Source organism: Xyrauchen texanus, chromosome 7, assembly GCF_025860055.1.
Source record: "Xyrauchen texanus isolate HMW12.3.18 chromosome 7, RBS_HiC_50CHRs, whole genome shotgun sequence".
Classification (NCBI taxonomy): domain Eukaryota; kingdom Metazoa; phylum Chordata; class Actinopteri; order Cypriniformes; family Catostomidae; genus Xyrauchen; species Xyrauchen texanus.
The window spans coordinates 17274418-17291762 of NC_068282.1; the positions used below are offsets into that span (position 1 = coordinate 17274418).

The following is a 17345-nucleotide window of genomic DNA, read 5'->3' on the forward strand; positions in this document are numbered from 1 at the left end:
TGAGAGTCCGGGAAAGTGTTTTGTTGCCTCTTTGTGTTGGTACAGCAAGGCGACGTTCCTTAGCCGACAAAGAGTGGTGTAACATGCGCTCTCTTTGGTTCATTAAAGACCAGACGTGCTGCTGCATTCTTGATCATTTGCAGAGGTCTAATTGCACATGCAGGAAGGCCTGCAATGAGAGAGTTACAGTAGTCCAGTCTAGTTATAACAAGTGACTGAACATGCAGTTGTGTGGCAAGTTCAGAGAGGGAAGGTCTTATTTTCCTGATATTGTAGAGTGTAAATCTACATGATCGTGCAGTCTTTGAGATGTGGTCTGTGAAATTTAGCTTGTTATCGATGGTTACCCTAGATTTCTGACCATTTTGGAAGGCGATACTGTAGTTGTACCCAGTTGCATGGTGATGTTGTGTTCAACAGCAGGGTTGGCTGGAATGCTGGAAAGACAATGAGTTTGGTCTTGGCTGGGTTGAGTTGTAGGTGGTGTTCCTTCATACAGGCCGAGATGTCTGCCAGACAGGGAGGGATTCGAGTAGTCACTGTGGTGTCGTTGGGTTGAAAAGACAATTAGAGTTGCGTGTCATCAGCGTAGCAGTGGTAAGAGAAACCATGTGACTGAATGATGGGTCCCAGTGATGTTGTGTATATGGAGAAGAGAAGTGGCTCAAGCACTGATCCCTGATGTACCCTAGTAAGTAACTGATGTGGCTTGGATACCTCACCTCTCCAGGCTATCTTGAAGGACCAATCTGACAGATAGGAGGTCAACCAGTCAAGCACAGTTCCTTTGTTGCCCAGAGTAGAGAGGGTGGAGAGAAGGATCTGATGGTTGACTGTGTCAAAGGCTGCAGAAAGGTCCAGCAGAATCACAATGGATGATCTGGATTCAGCTTTCGCCTATCTCAGTGACTCCGTGACAGACAGCAGGGCAGTCTCGGTGGAGTGTCCACATTTGAAGCCTGACTGATTGTCATCCAGCAGCTTGTTCTGTGAGAGATAGGCAGAGATCTGATTGAAAACTGCCTTTTCAAGTGTTTTTGCCATGAATGGGATGAGAGAGACTGGTCTGTAGTGTTCTATCTGTGTGGGGTTAAGTGCAGGTTTTTTCAGCAGTGGGGTTACTCGAGCCTGCTTAAAAGTGCCTGTAAATAGAGATGTGTTAATTATGTGTGTATGTGCAGGTAGGATGGATGGTGAGATGGCCTGGAGAAGGTGTGATGGAATGGGGTCAAGGGAACAGGTGGTGGGTTAGTTGGAGTGGAGGAGTTTAGAGACCTCAGTGTCAGTCAAATGAGAGAACATAGAGAAAGAATAGTTGCATACAGGAGCCAGGTGTTTGACAGGGTGTGGTGCTGTGAATGTATTGCTGATGGTTGTAACCTTATTTGTAAAAAATGTGGCAAAGATATCTGCTGTCAGTGATGTGTCAGGTGGAGGAGGGGGAGGACAGAGAAGTGTGTTGAATGTTCTAAATAAGCTACGAGTGTCTGTGGTGCTGCTGATCTTGGTCTGGTAATAGGAGGTTTTTGCAGCTTTAACGTTATCTGAAAAAGTTGCAAGCAGACGTTTATATTTACCTAGGTTTGCTGGATCTTTAAATAATGCATTTAGTGGAAATAACATTTACATACTAGACTGTTTAATCATGTCAAACATTTTAGTGGCATTGAAATGTTGGCTTTTTATGTTTTATGGTACATTTTCATGTTTATTGGATCGTGTTGTTAATACATCATATATTCGGGGTTGTGGGTCAATATACGCATCCCAGCATGAAGATTGTGAGGAATCTATTTATACTACTTACATACCTAAAGAACATACTGTTTTACTGGCCGAGAAGTGTGTCCTTAATCAATCAAATACAGTACATACTCTGACAGAACACAATTTTGGACACAGGGTCTGTTTTTATATAGCATAATTACATTGACCTACTCAAGTCATGACAAGTCCAAATTGTAGTAATTCTTACAAATGAAAAAAATAAATAAGGGATTTATAGCATGGAACTCCTATATGTAAAATCTGTTCTGTTCTGTTGTGCTGTGATTATAAGGGAATTAATCAGGTTTTGTTTGCCTTCAGATATTCTAAGAGACAATAAACATGAAAATGTTTATTAACCATAAAACATAAAAAGCCAACATTTCAATGCCACTAAAATGTTTGACATGATTAAACAGTCTAGTATGTAAATGTTATTTGTTTGTATAGTTATTTCCACTAAATGCATTATTTAAGTTCAGTCATGACAACTCACTGAAAGATTTGCATATTAATTTGGGTATGACATATTGACAGGATATTGGTCTTGGCGGACTACATCTGCTATTCTGCTGCTGCTCCAGTGCAAGTTTACCTGGTCCTGATCTGAGCAGTATTCAAGCCAGGGTCTCTGGCATGAAAGGTAGGCACACTAATGAGGAGGCTAAAGGCTACAGCCTTTAGAATAAGTTGCTAGTGCGCCTCGAGGACAGGGGAGTGCGGTTTGCACATACCGCACAGCTATCATGCACCAGCTGGCTCTCGTTACACTAAACCCCCTAAACCTTACTCCCATATGGGTCATGGCACCACTATAACCGGTCCTGCTCCGAGTGGGATTCGAACCGGGGTCTCTGGCATGGGAGGCAGGCACACTAACGAGTGCCAGCTGGCTCCCGTTATACAAGTACCGGGACTTGCAACTGCTTGAACATACAGAGACACACTGAGCACAATTAGAAAAACAAGACATGCTTCATCATACATTAATGACATGCTGCTGCACAATTAGACATAAATACACAGATGATCCAAAACATTATGACCTAATATGCTGTTGGTCCGTGCCACCAAAACAGTGCTGACCCACTGAGGCATGGACTTTACAAGACCCCTGAAGGTGTTCTGTGGTATCTGACACCGAGACATTAGCAGCATATCCTTCAAGTCCTGTAAGTTACCAGGTGGATCGGACATGTTGGTCCAGCACATCCCACAGATGGGATGGATTGAAATCTGGAGAATTTGGAGGCCTGTGCAACACCTTGAACTCTTTATCATGTTCCTCAAACCATTCTAGAACTATGTGTGCATTGTGGTATGGCACATTGTCCTGTTAGAAAGAGGCCAGTGCCATCAGGGAATACCATTGCCATGAAGGGTTGTACCTGGTTTGCAAAGATGTTTTGGTTGGTGCCAAGTGTCAAATTGGCATCCACGTAAATGGCCAAACCCTGGGTTTCCCAGCAGAACATTGCCCAGAGCATCACAGTCCCTTGTCATCTTCCCACAATGCATCCTAGTGCCATATCACTTCCCCAGGTAAACACCGCACACGTACACTGCAGTCCACATGATGTCATTTGAAAAATAATCACCAGACCAGACAACCTTATTTCACTGCTCAAAGGTCCAGTTCTGACGCTTGTGTGCCCATTGTAGGTGCTTTCAACAGTGAATAGGGGTAATCATGGGCACCTTGACTGGTTTGCAGCACTGTGTTGTGGCACATTCCTCCCATAACCATCATTAACACTTTTTGACTTGTGCTACAGTAGACTTTCTGTCAGTTCGGACCAGACAGGACAGCCTTCGTTGCCCTCGTGCATCGCTGAGCCTTGGGCGCCCAACACCTTGTAGTTGGTTTGTGGTTGTCCCTCCTTGGGCCTCTGTCATAGGTATTAACCTCTGCTGACCAACAGCACCCCACAAGCCTTGCCATTTAAGAGATGCTCTGACCAAGCCATAACAACTTTGCCCTTGTCAAAGTTGCTCAGGTCTTTACTCCTGTCCATTTTTCCTGCAATCAACACATTGACTATGCAAACTGATTTTTCACTTACAATCTAATCTACACAGACATTGACATGTGGCCTTGTTAGGAGATGATCAACGTTATTCACTTCACCTGTGAGTGGTCATAATGTTTAGGCTCCTCAGTGTACAATCCCCCAACAAAGCAGGGAAGCCACACAAATGCATGACAAAACACAACACACAACAAACAAGCAGATCTACCCCCAAGACTTGTGTACAGCTGCTGCTCCAAACAGCAATGTGTACATAGTGTATGCTAGATATGTGCGTCTGGGTTTTCTTGGCCGAATGGCTTAAATGGCTAGTGACCTGACTCATAAAGTGTACCTGAAAACTCTTGTAGCACACTGCAGTGAAACCGGCTTTCTTTCAAACTGTGCAAATTTAAATGTTAGACAAAGAGAGCATATGTAAGTTGACTGGCTGCCCAATTTCACATCAAAAGACCATTCAGCTTACAACATGTCAGCCGGTTGGCTTGACATACCACATGTGAGCGAGCTGAATGGCTAACAGATAACAAGTTCAAAGAACAAGTTCAAATCAGCTTTCGCCATTCAGAGTTTCTTGCCTTACTGAATTAATGAACTTAGTCATTAATATTAACTATTTAAACGTATTATTATTATTATGATTTGTGTGTGTGTGTGTGTGTGTGTGTGTGTGTGTGTGTGTGTGTGTGTGTGTGTGTGAGCGAGCGAGCATGTATTTATCTCTTTGTGGGGACCAAATGTCCCCATAAGGATAGTAAAACCCGAAATTGTTGACCTTGTGGGGATCTTCTCGGTCCACATGAGAAAAACAGTTTATAAATCATACTAAATTATGTTTTTTGAAAATTAAAAAATGCAGTAAGATTTCTGTGAGGGTTAGGTTTAGGGGTAGGGTTAGGGGATAGAATATATAGTTTGTACAGTATAAAAACCATTATGTCTATGGGAAGTCCCCATAAAACATGGAAACACAACCTCCATCCCACCCAAAAATGGCCCACCAACCTGCAGATTTAGCAGCGCATTGTCACGTAAATCAGTGAGGTTCATAGCTACAGTGAACAGGTTGGTTAAGAAAAACTTCTATGCACTAGGAATAGGGTACAAATGAAAATAAATGACACAAGACACTTGTGAAACCCTGTTTGCAACACACTTTACTTCTGTAATGTGACACATTTCTGAGTAAAAGCAAGATTTGATTTCATCCACTGGGAATTTATTGGATCATAAAAAGTGGGTGTGACATACCAGTATGGGGGCTAAAATGCCTAAATTCTGTAGCTATTTGGCTGCTAATTAACATTAAAGGTGCAGTCAGTAATTTTGACTGTTAAACAAATAAATAGTTTTAGTGGAACAGTATTTTTTGAAAAATATGTACACTCACAGAAGATGAAGACAAGTTATGTCAGGCTTAAGGAAAAAGCAGCTTTATTCTATATAAAGCGCTTGGTGGACATCCATGTTAAAAATCAAATAACCAGCCGAATATTACTCTTTTTTTTCTTTTTTATAGTGCAATTCAACTCCAGTATTTGGATGCTTACACTTGCAGTGTTTATTAATCATGGCTGAATGAGAATGCAGCATATTTACAGTGATATTGGTAACTGAGAACTGAGAAATACAGGTAACTGTATTTGATAAATGTTGCATCAACATCACTGGTATCAGCGCAACAAAAACAAGTATATTACTGTGTGAACCCAAGTAGGTATAGCTGCGGCTGGAGATCTCCAAATGGGGGTGTAATCTCCAAAAGAGGACATGGTTATTCCGATGGGGGAGGGGTTACTCCAAAAGGGGGTTGCACCAACTCCATCACTTCCGCACACAGTTAGGGTTAGGTTAGGGGGTCCCTACATCTTTGCTAGCGGTTTGGAGCTCCCACCACTTTTTGGAGCTCTGCCTGCAGCTATATTCTTCTAAGGGTACCTGTAACCAATACCTCATGTGGCCTTGTAGATGTCATAAAAGAATTTAAGTAGTTTCAGAGAAAGAGCAAGTTTTTCTATTTTGACAGAAGACAAATAATAATATTTTAAAAAAATAGCGGGAGTCACGTGGTGCCATGCGAGGAGCGGATGTGTAGGCAACGAGCTCTGTGCACTTTGCTAGTTTTTAGTTATTTTTGTGTTACAATCCAGTGAGATTTGATACACCCTGCTACATATTTGCTCTTTGAAGTTAATATGCAATTTACGTGCTCAAGCTGAAAACTCTGATGTGCCTGCAGACCAGGGACTTGGTTTGAATGATGCGGTGGGAGAAATTCAGCATCAACTGTCCAACATGTTTGTGATGCTAACGAAAGTTGTCACTGACTTAGAAGATCTCGCTGTAATACGTCGATCGATTACAGCATTGGAAACAAAATTCTCTGAGTTGGTTACAAGAGTGGCAGAGATTGAGAAGCGGATCGATTATCTGGAGTCATTGGAGAGGGAATTATCTGATAATTTGCTGGTGACCAAAGTCAATTTAGATCACATTCTTGAAAAACTTGAAGAGTCTGCTCGACATAACAGGCCCCGATCAATTCTGGGCAAATTGTTCAGATCATCCGATAAAGACATTGTGTTATGTGAGGTGAGGAGCAAAGGAAAGCTTTCTTGGAAGAATCACAAAATTTTCTTGTACCCAGACTTTGTGAATTTGACAAGAGAGAAACATGATCGTTTCAGGGAATGCAAGAAACTCTTACATCAAGGGAAGCATAGGCGGAAATCGCGGGTCAGGACCCCCCCTATCTGAGGGTTGTCCCCCCCCCCCCCTAAAATATCATTAAAATATGTGTATTGTAAATAATATAATGATATATTCTTAAAATAATTGTTTAAGAAATAAAATAATACAAATGCAAACAGGGCAACAACAAAAAAAACCTTGGTGTCCCCTTCAAAAATTGCTCTTGAGAATTGTTATGTTTATTGTCCCCCCCAACATTTTGATGAAATTTTCTCCCCTGAATGGAAGATCGCTTTTGCACTGATGTTCCTGGCCAAACTGAGAATAAATACCACAAAAGTGTTAAAAATGGCCACAAAGTATTTTATGCACCAAGCAAGCACTGTCCTTTAAAAAAACATTGCAGTGAGTTAGAAATTTTATGTTTCTCATGTGAGTGGATTGACTTGCTGTACTTACTCTGGCTGTCTGAGGAAGCTAGGTGCTATTTTTGTTTCTTTTTGTGTTGGTTCCACCTAGCAGCTGGAGTTTGTTTTGTGGAGTGACACTCCTTCAAGTAACATTTGCATTGACGGAAGATCGCTTTTACATTGAAGTTCCCAGCCAGTGATAAGGATGACCACAAAATATCTACATGCCTACAACAAGCCAAGTCTTTTATAGAGTTGATGGACTGAGGAAATCATGGTGTTTCTTATGTGGCCTCTGAATCAACTTGACTTGTTAAATATTACTTGACCATCAAAGGAACTGGGACACCTGTTTTGTTTCTTTTTGTGCTGGTTCCACCTAGCGGCTGGAGTTTGTTTTGTGGAGGAACATACCTTCGGGACTGCTGTGGACGAATCTGCTTGTTCTTCTATTGGCTGGAGTTTGTTTTACAAAGAATTTTCTGTTATGTAATTTTGCCTCAAAAAAATTGTATAGAAACTAGAGCAATCCGACAACAAAGTTGTTGCAGGGACTCTTGTAGGCGTACATGGACGCTTTGGGTTTACAGGGATCGATGCCGGTTGGCCCTGTCATGCGCAGGGTTATGGTTTAATTTTTTGGTTTGTTTTGTTCGGGTTTTATTGTTGCACTGGTGCTGCACTGTCTCTCTCCACGTAGAATGTCAATGGGTTGGGGGCCCCCAAAAAAGAAGGTTATTTCTTTCCTTAAGCATAAGAAATATGATATAGTGTTTCTTCAAGAAAACCATCTTTCCCTGCAGGAAGCTGGAAAATTTTAGAAGATATGGGGTGGACATGTTTTCTTTAGTGCAGGCTCAAGTAAAATCAGGGGAGTCATTACATTGATAAATAATATTTACAATTCAAATTCATAAATTAGGAAGAGTCTATTGTTTTAGCTGAAATTCAGGGGCAAAGGTGGATTTTGGCTAATATTTATGCACCTAATACTGACGATCAGTGCTTTTTATAGATCTTGAAGGGATATTGCAAGCCACTGGCACCCCTCATGATGTAATGTTGGAAGGAGACTTTAATCTATTGATGGACTCAGTCCTTGATCTTAGTGAAGCAAAACTGTGTAAGCCTGTGTAGAGCAACATTGACGCTTAACAGGATGTGTAAAAATCTTGGTCTTACAGATATTTGGATATCTGGTAGCGACTATACATTTTTTTCATCAGTCCATAAGATTAATTCTAGGATAGATTTTTTTATATTATATATATATATATATATATATATATATATATATATATATATATATATTAGGGCTGTCGATTTAATGTGTTAATTCAGTGCAATTAATTTCACAAAAAATAACGCGTTAAAAAATTAACGCAATTAATCACACCATAATAAATAAGATTCCTGAGAAATGCAAGCTTGTAGTACCACCTGTTTACTCAAAGTGAGTGAAATTTCAGCTGTATGAGCAACACACTGTTTATACAGTGAAGAAAACACTTCAGTAGGAAGAACAACGCAAACATACGTTACATTCTTGCGTTCAAAACACTTGAAGGAGCGCAAATGAGAACTAAGTGATCTCAAGATGTGTTTAAACATGCTCCTTCTGTAATGCTGTAGATGAATCTGCCCCTCACCTTTTATTGGAATGTGTCCACGCTGTAGTATTTTGGAGTAAATTTTGTTTGTTTGTACATGGTTCTATTTTAACTAGTTTTTCTTTGCTTTATAAAGACGTTTTATTTGGTTTTCACAGTTTTGATAACTTAAGTTAATATTCTCCAATTAATCTGTTTATTTTTCTTGCCAAGTTTTTTATACATACGTGTACATTTATGTCTATAAAGCCCCTATTTGAAATATTATTTAAATACTCTTTGTACCTCCAACAACTCCAAAGCATTGAAAACCATTGCAATGTAATGAAAATAATGTCTTGTGTACATTGACAGGTCCTTAAGCAAGCCATCATAATAAATCTCCAACTGATTGATAAATTCACTTGTGAAATGGATTGCTGTGAACTGTATGCCAATGATTGTCTTATGATCAATAATATGATAGAAAACAATATATTGAATTCTAAAGCCGCTTTTTGTATGGTCTTATTAATGATTAACTGTTCTGCTACAAGAATATAATGCATTTTAATTATCTGAATATTTATATATATATATATATATATATATATATATATATATATATATATATATATATATATATATATATATATATATATATATACATATATTAGATTTAAAGATAACTATGTATAATTATTTCATCATTATATAATGAATTATTGTTATATGAGGGGCTTTCTCAGCAAATATTTGTATATGTGTTTTATCGCGATTAATTAATCGGGACACCATGTAATTAATTTGATTAAAAATGTTAATCGATTGACAGCCCTAATATATATATATATATACACCTCATTTTATCTGTTGTTAATTGTTCAATTGGTAACATTTTTGTCTCAGATCACGCCCTGGTGAGTTTAGAAGTGTTGCCGCATATGGAGAAAATAAATCATATAGTTGGCACTTTAATGTATCCATTTTGCAAAATCCTGATTTCCAACAAATGTTAAAGGCTGAAATCAATGTCTATATGGCGACCAACTTGTCCTCAGTATCCTCTGTGGGTGTGGCTTCGGGAAAATTCTCTTGATTCTGAGTTAAGCTTGGAGGAGCTTGACGAGGTAATTAAGGGCCTGCGTACTGGCAAGGCTCCGGGGCCAGATGGCTTTGCCACTGAATTTTTTAGATCTTATGCTACAGAACTGGCTCCAGTTTTGTAAGACGTTTATACGGAATCATTAAAGAATGGAAAGCTTCCTCCAACCATGACACAAGCCCAGATCAGTTTGATTCTTAGCAAAGATACAAGCCAGTGCAAAAGTTACCGTCCGATTTTCCTGATCCAGCTAGTTGTAAAAATTTTGTGACATCTCTTATACATATAGATCAGGTCAGGTTTATTCGGGCCGTAGCTCCGATAACGAATTAATATCATGTAGTCAGTGGCAAACAATCAGACTCTGGTCACTTTACTCTGGATAGGGGTACCCTGCAGGGTTGCCCTCTTTCCCCATTATTGTTCTTTCTTGAACTGGAACAATTAGCAGCCACAATAAGAACGGTGGATGATTTTCCCGGAGTGATGGCGAGAGGTCTGGCACATAAGCTTTTGCTTTATGCAGATTATATTTGTATATTTGTCTCCGACCATACTACATCTATGCCTTGCCTCCACAGAATAATTAATTCCTTTTCTAAATTCAGAAGTCAATTGGTCTAAAGCCGAAGCTCTGACAGCATACTGCCCAGTTATATCTTTTCTGCTGGGCGACTTCCAGTGGCCCAAACAGGGCATTAAGTATTTGGGCATTTTAATCCCAGCAAATTTGTTTGATTTAGTTAGAGTTAATTTTGACCCCTTAATAAAAAAATTTCGAGCGATGTGGGCAGGTAAGCTGCTTTACATTTATCTATGATTGGGAAGGTAAATGTTATTAAAATGAATTGTATTCCAAAATTCAACTACTTGATACAATCTCTCCCTGTAGATGTCCCCTTCTATTATTTCAAGCAATTTAATAGAATAGCACAGTCCTTCACTTGGAATGGTAAATGTCCCAGATTAAATTTCAATAAGTTGCATAGGCCAATTGATAATTGTGGGTTAGGCCTACCCAAGATTTTGTTTTATAATTATGCATTTGGTATCAAACATTTGGCTCATTGGTCGCTTCCACCTGAGAGAGAGACCCTCCCTGGTTTTGTATTTAAAAGAAAGTTCTTGACCCTATTTTGCCACTGCAAAGCCTATCTATAAAACTAACCGGAAAAGTTAAGTCACACCCCGTTATCTCGTATTTGCATGCAGTATGGATAAAAGTGTCCAGAGTGTTCAATTCAGACATTAATTTAAATGTTGCCTCGAGCATATGGTGGAACCCAAAATTAATATGTCCCCTTTCTGCTGGTCAGAGTGGATTGAAAGGGAGGTTAATACACTCGGTGACCTATATGAGAGTGGAGTGTTGAGATCCTTTGAAAATTTGGTTCAACATTTTGGGATTCCTAGGTCTCAGTTCTTTAGGTATTTACAGCTGTGCCATCTGTTCTGTACTATTTTTGTGAGTAGCATAAACCCCCCTAATGCGGCATATTCTCTGGAAGTGGTGATTACTGCTTTGGGAAAGGTCACGAGGCATCAGTTTATAACTCCCTACTAATTCAGAGTCTTGGTGATGGAGCTTTAACTTCTCTCAAGAGAGTATGGGAGAAATATTTAAAATTTGTATTGGAGGAGGGAGTGTGGGCTAAAAAATGTCAAGTCTACATCTAGAGATGCAAGGTTGTGTGTTTTGGGGGATGGGGCGGTCCAGCATGTGGGTGATATATATATGGAGAGCTGGATTCTTACAGGCGTGATGATTGGCTGGTGGTTATTCCTCTTGGGATGGAGGTCGAAGAAGTTGGGCAGGGTGGCGGTGTTTGAGGAGATGGTGTATAGAAGATTGGATAACATGGATATTTACATCAGGAAGTGGGGTGACTATCTGGCCTTTTTGAAGGGCTCTCTGGGAGGGGCAGCAGAGAGGGACTAGTGGGGTGTTTTTTTATATTATTTATTTACTCTTTATTTATTTATTTTGATTATGTCTAAATATTTTCTGTTTTATTGTCTATTTGTGTGTCTTTGTCAGCTGACTTTTGACTTATGATTTCATGTGGTTTGATGTTGCACTTTCTATTATGTCTATGTGATTTGCTGTATGGAATCAATAACATTTTTTATTTTTGTTAATAACAAAAATAAAAAGCACCAACGAATCATTCTCAATAAGACCAGAAACATGCATTAAGAAAGTAAATAGTGTTGATCAATCTTGATTTCATACGGACTTAAATCAATGTTTTGGCAAAGTTTTGCTAACAGATGTCAAACTAGCCATTGCTACATTTTGGGCAAACAATCTTGAACTGGATGGTCTGTCTCCTTCCACCAGCAGACGGTACTCTGCAGCACTTCAGTGCATTGTTCACTCTTCACATTCATGTGTAAAGCTCTGCAGAAACCCCAGAATATTGCAAGTATCAGGCAGATCTCTTGTTATGCATGAAGTTCTGAAGCAAATCTGTTATCATGACACAGGCCGCTGTAAATAGCAGATGGTGAGATCGTCACAGAGACGGAAATTAATTAGCATGATTCTTCAGTGCGATCTCCGGCCAATATAGAATCTCTGCAGGGTCTGAGGAGTTACTGCAGTGGCATGCATCAACACAATATATATTTGATTAGACAATGAATTATTGTTATTTACCGGGACTAAAAATAGTTCAAGGAATGAAAAACGAAAACAAAGATAATTAGTACCAGAAATTAACTAAAACTAAAATGGAACAAAGTGATTTTCAATTGTTCCAGAGTGAAAACATTATTTATAAATGCTGGTAACCAGTTTTAACTGGTTCATTTTTTTCTGAAATTTTTTTTATGAAACCAAAGGCCAAAAGGGTTATCACAGTAAATGTTTGTAACTACGCCACTTTGTTGCTCAAAAGAATTAAACATGCTTTGATCCTGAAGGAAACTGCTACATCACACATTTCTTTGCCTAATTGGCCAATGTGGATGTCACATTCTCTGAATGAAGACTTTTTTAAAACTATGTATAATTACTACATATACATGGACAGCTAATTTAGGTACAAGGAAAACATTATTAGAGGTAAAAAAAAGTACATTTCTCCGTTGTTTCCATGTCTTCACTGATTTATTGTCAGATATGATCCATTAATACAGATTTGATGCTGTCAGGTTTTGGCTCAGAAGCAGATCTGTAACTGTTAATTAACAGCATGGTTTGATTTCACTGCCAGTAAATCCAACACACAGGGAAAAAAAAAAAATTATGACTTATTTTAGCTTATTTTGTTGAGGCAAGTGTCTTACTTGGGGCTTGTTTTTCCAGACCATGATGCTTGTTTCTCTTGTGAGATCTGGCAACACTGCAATTGGTATTTCACCCACCCTTGGTGCAGAGTACTGTCATTGCAACACACTCTCAAGGCGAAATTTTCAGGATTCGATGACTTTTCAAAATTTGGCTAATTCGTATGATATTGTGTGACTGCACTTGTCTGAATTCCTATGACTTTCACTAAAGCCAAGGACATCGGGTCCATCTAATACGCTACAATTACTTGCTTCTGTCAAACACAACAGCTTCCTATCATGTTTACACACTCTACTAATTGATTCAGTTTAGATAAGGGGTTTGGGTAAGGGAATAATATTAATAAGCATGTCCTTAATGCCTCATGCGTTTTACTTCTGCATTTGACATCCGGAATTTGCACGTGATGAATTTATGCAAACAACATTGTGCAAGAACATACGATATAGCCAACACGTAAATTATGTATGGATTTTCATGAGCTTGGGTTGGTCATTTTTAAAAGAACTTTATTAATCATTCTTTAATTTTTTTTTAACCGTTAACATTTTAGCAAGGAAGCTGCGGACCTTCTGAACTGGAACGAAACATTTTTTTTTTTGCTCATAAGGAACCAAAATGAAAAACATTTAATTTTTAATCCCTAGTTATTTATCCAGTAAAGCTCACTATACACTGTAGGATTTTTATAGTCCTTAAAGATTGTTGCTTGTCAGACTGTGTGCCATGGCACACTGTGCGACATTTATATCAGACTGTAAGATACACATCGTAGCCAACTGTGGTGCCAAACGTCCCGATCAGTGAACGTGACTCAAGTTACGGGAGTGTTGCAGAGTAGAAGCAAAACGGCGAGATTTGCCCAGAAGAGCATTTTTTTTTTTTTAGGGACATCAGGACATCAGCATATCCGTTGCTCAAATACCACTCCATCATGAGCATAACATAAAATGAAAGATGGATTTTGTCAAATAGCCTTATAATAAGACAGCCTTTTCAGAAATAAATAAAAAAAACAGATGATGAGAATGAATGCGAGTGCGGGAGGTAGCCTTGAGTACTAATTAGCTACCACAAGCAAAGATTCATTGTGGAAATGAAAAGATTATGGCACAAAAAAAGACAAACTTCTGCGTTCAGTGAAAACAAAAAAGGTGTTATAGAATGTCTTTCTCCTCTTTTAGTTTAGTAACCTATAGGCCACACAAAATTGAGAAAATTCATATAGGCTAATAATATATTATGCTCGCAAATTCCCTATGGATAAGGCACAAACATGACAGATTTCTATAATTGTATCCAATTGTGTCTGCTGATTTGGATTAAAACCTCACATAAATACTTAACAATATAAATTGTTTAAACTTTTTTTAAATGAAATTGGAGAGGTGTGAATTTTAACAAAAAAAAAGTTTACAGACGTTTAAAGTAAATTTGTTAAAAGTTATTAATTAAAGAGTAATTAAAATAAAGTTGTTAAGAAAATGCATGACAAAAAAATTTTTTTTTAAGAAAATTGCAATCATTTATTTATTTTCATTTTGTAAGCTCTGTATTTATTTAATTCAGGGAATAATGCTTTCATATTGCTGAAGTGTTACACATTTCTCCAAGTATTTTCTCAAATGTATTTATTAATTAAAACATTTGATATAAAATGAAAAGGAGAAAAAGCACTGAAAGAGCTTGAGTAGGGTGATAACTTGGCACAAATGTTGCTATGGTGCAGACGCTGAGCAGGTTTCTTTTCAACATGATCTTTTGTTACGTGATCTGCTGATGCTGGTGCAGCAAGCTATAGCGTGCCAAGAAGCATGAGCATCAGACTGTATGTAACCCTCCCCGACGCCCCACTAAGATGTCGTATTGTTTTTATTAGATTCCCGGCATCCGACCAACGATTATCTTTGGAGGCAGGAACAAGCGATGTGGCAAGCATGGGAGCAGGCTGTGCCAACAGCAGCCTTTTCTCTCTCTCTCTGTGTTTCTCCTCATAGAGTGTTAGATGTGGCTGGGGCCATTTAACACTATAACAAGCATCGGGGAAGGCGTTCTTTTCCAACTCCTATTCTTTCAGGGGGAAAAGACCCCGCGGAGACCACATCCTGCCCAGGCTGGGGGGGGTTAGATGCGGTGAATATGTCATGTGGAAAATGGAAGTGGCGCAGTGGTAGATCCTATCTAGCGAGAGAGGAGTTGCTACAGACACAGCCACCGGGGCAGAGGGGGCTGCCCGAGGGAGACGTGGGTCAGCCGGCAGGGGGACCGTACATGGTAAAATACACACAGGGGGATTAATCTGTGATGGCCAAACCTTGTGGAGCACCTATTCCAGTACAGTGTAGTTAGCACACATAGTGGGTCTGGTCGGGAATTCCTCCTCCGAATTCGCGGGCCAGAGAGCAAGGGAGGAAAGACATCCAGGGAGCGTGAGTTTAGTGGACTCACCTGGTAGAAAAGGCGCAAGTGTTCGCCTCGGTGGAGGGGAAAGGCGCTAGCGCAAGCGGTACATCCAGTCAGTCGTCCCGTGTTACAGATTTCTACATGCTCGGGCCTGACAAACACAGGACGAAACCAACTCAACCTGGAGATTGTAGAATCTTGCAAAGGTATTGGATGTCTCCCAGCCTGCTGCTCTACAGATATCTGCTAGAGAGGTGCCGTTGGCCAGTGCCCATGAGGATGCCACACTTCTTGTAGAGTGTGCTCAAACCCGCAAGGGGGCGGGCACGGCCTGGGTCTGATAGGCCAATGCGATGGCATCGACTACCCAGTGGGCAAGTCTCCTGTTTGGAGACAGCGTTCCTTTTCTGCTGTCCGCCAAAGCAAACAACGAGCTGCTCAGAGAGTCTAAAGCTCTGTTTGCGGTCCAAATAAGTTTGTAAAGCACATACTGGTCACAGCAATGATAAGGCTGGGTCTGCCTCCTCCTGGGGCAGTGCTTGCAGGTTCACTACCTGGTCCCTGAAATATAGCCCGGTCAAGGTCCAAGGATGACATGAGCATCTGCTGGATGATCTTCCACATCCTGTCCAGGGGCCATACATGGAGGTTCCAGAGGTCTGGGCGTGGATGCCTGAGGGTAACCCGTCCCTGAGAAAGAAGGTCTTTCCTCAGGGGGATTTTCCAAGGAGGTGCTGTTGTGAAGAGCGTGAGATCCAAGAACCAGGTCCGGGTGGGCCAGTAAGGGGCCACTAGAGTGACTTGTCCCCGTCCCCCCTGACCTTGCACAGCACCTGTGTAAGTAGGCTCAGTGGGGGGAAATGCGTACTTCTGCAGCCCCGGGGCCAGCTGTGTGCCAATGCATCTGTCCCGAGGGGACTTGCCTCCGAACTGAGGGAGTACCAGAGCGGGCAATGGGAGTTCTCCTGGGAAGCAAACAGGTCTACCTGTGCTTCGCCATAACGGTCCCAGATCAGCTGAACCACCTGAGGGTGGAGCCTCCACTCTCCATTGAGCTGAGCCTTGAGCACATCCGCTGTCATGTTGAGGCTGCCCGGGATATGAGTGGCGTGCAGTGACCTCAGATGGTTCTGACTCCAAAGGAGGAGATGGCGGGCGAGTTGTGACGTGACGAGAGCGCACGACGCCTTGGTGATTTATTTCCGTTACCTTCGTGGTGCTGTCTGAACGGATCAAGACGTGCTTGCCTCGGATCAGTGGGAGAAACTTCCGCAGGACAAAAAGTACAGCCAGCAACTCTAGGCAGTTGATGTGCCAATGCAGCCGCGGGCCCGACCAGGAACCAGCGGCTGCGTGCCCATTGCACATGGCACCCCAACCCTGTTTGGAGGCATCTGTTGTGACTACGATGCGTCTGGACACCTGCTGCAGGGGGACTCCTGTCCGCAGGAAGCAGAGGTCTGTACAGGGGTTGAATCACTTATGGCAGAGGGGGGTGAAGATTCAATTCAGCACCGACTGCACGTGCTCGTTTGTGAGGTGCGCTACCAATGAGACTGAGTCTAACTCCATGCCGAGAAAAGACATTTTCTGAACCGGGGAGAGCTTGCTCTTTTCCCAGTTTATCTGAAGCCCTAGACAGCTGAGGTGCCTGAGCACCTGGTCCCTGTGGACCCATAGAGCCTCTCGAGAGTGAGCTAGTAGTTGAATATGCGAATGCCCACATCACTTAGCGGGGCAAGGGCAGCCTCTGCGATCTTCGTGAAGACGCAAGGGGACAGACCGAAGGGGAGGACTTTGTACTGGTACACTCTGCCCTCAAACGCGAATCGTACAAAGGGTTGTGCCGGGGCAAGATCAAGACGTGAAAGTATGCGTCCTTCAGGTCTACCGCCGCAAACAATTCTTTAATGGTGGACGCATGTTAGAATGTGTTTCTGCATGAGAAGCTTGAACAGGAGTTTGTGCAGGGCCCGGTTGAGAACTCACAGGTCCAAGATTGGCCTCAACCCTCCTCCTTTTTTGGGTATGATGAAGTAAGGACTGTAGAAACAC

The 17345-nt window shown here is 41.0% G+C and overlaps 1 pseudogene; it reads right to left on the minus strand.

Moving 5' to 3' along the window:
- LOC127646599 (P protein-like) overlaps positions 1–17345 on the minus strand; it is a 259274-nt pseudogene that overhangs the window by 223550 nt on the left and 18379 nt on the right.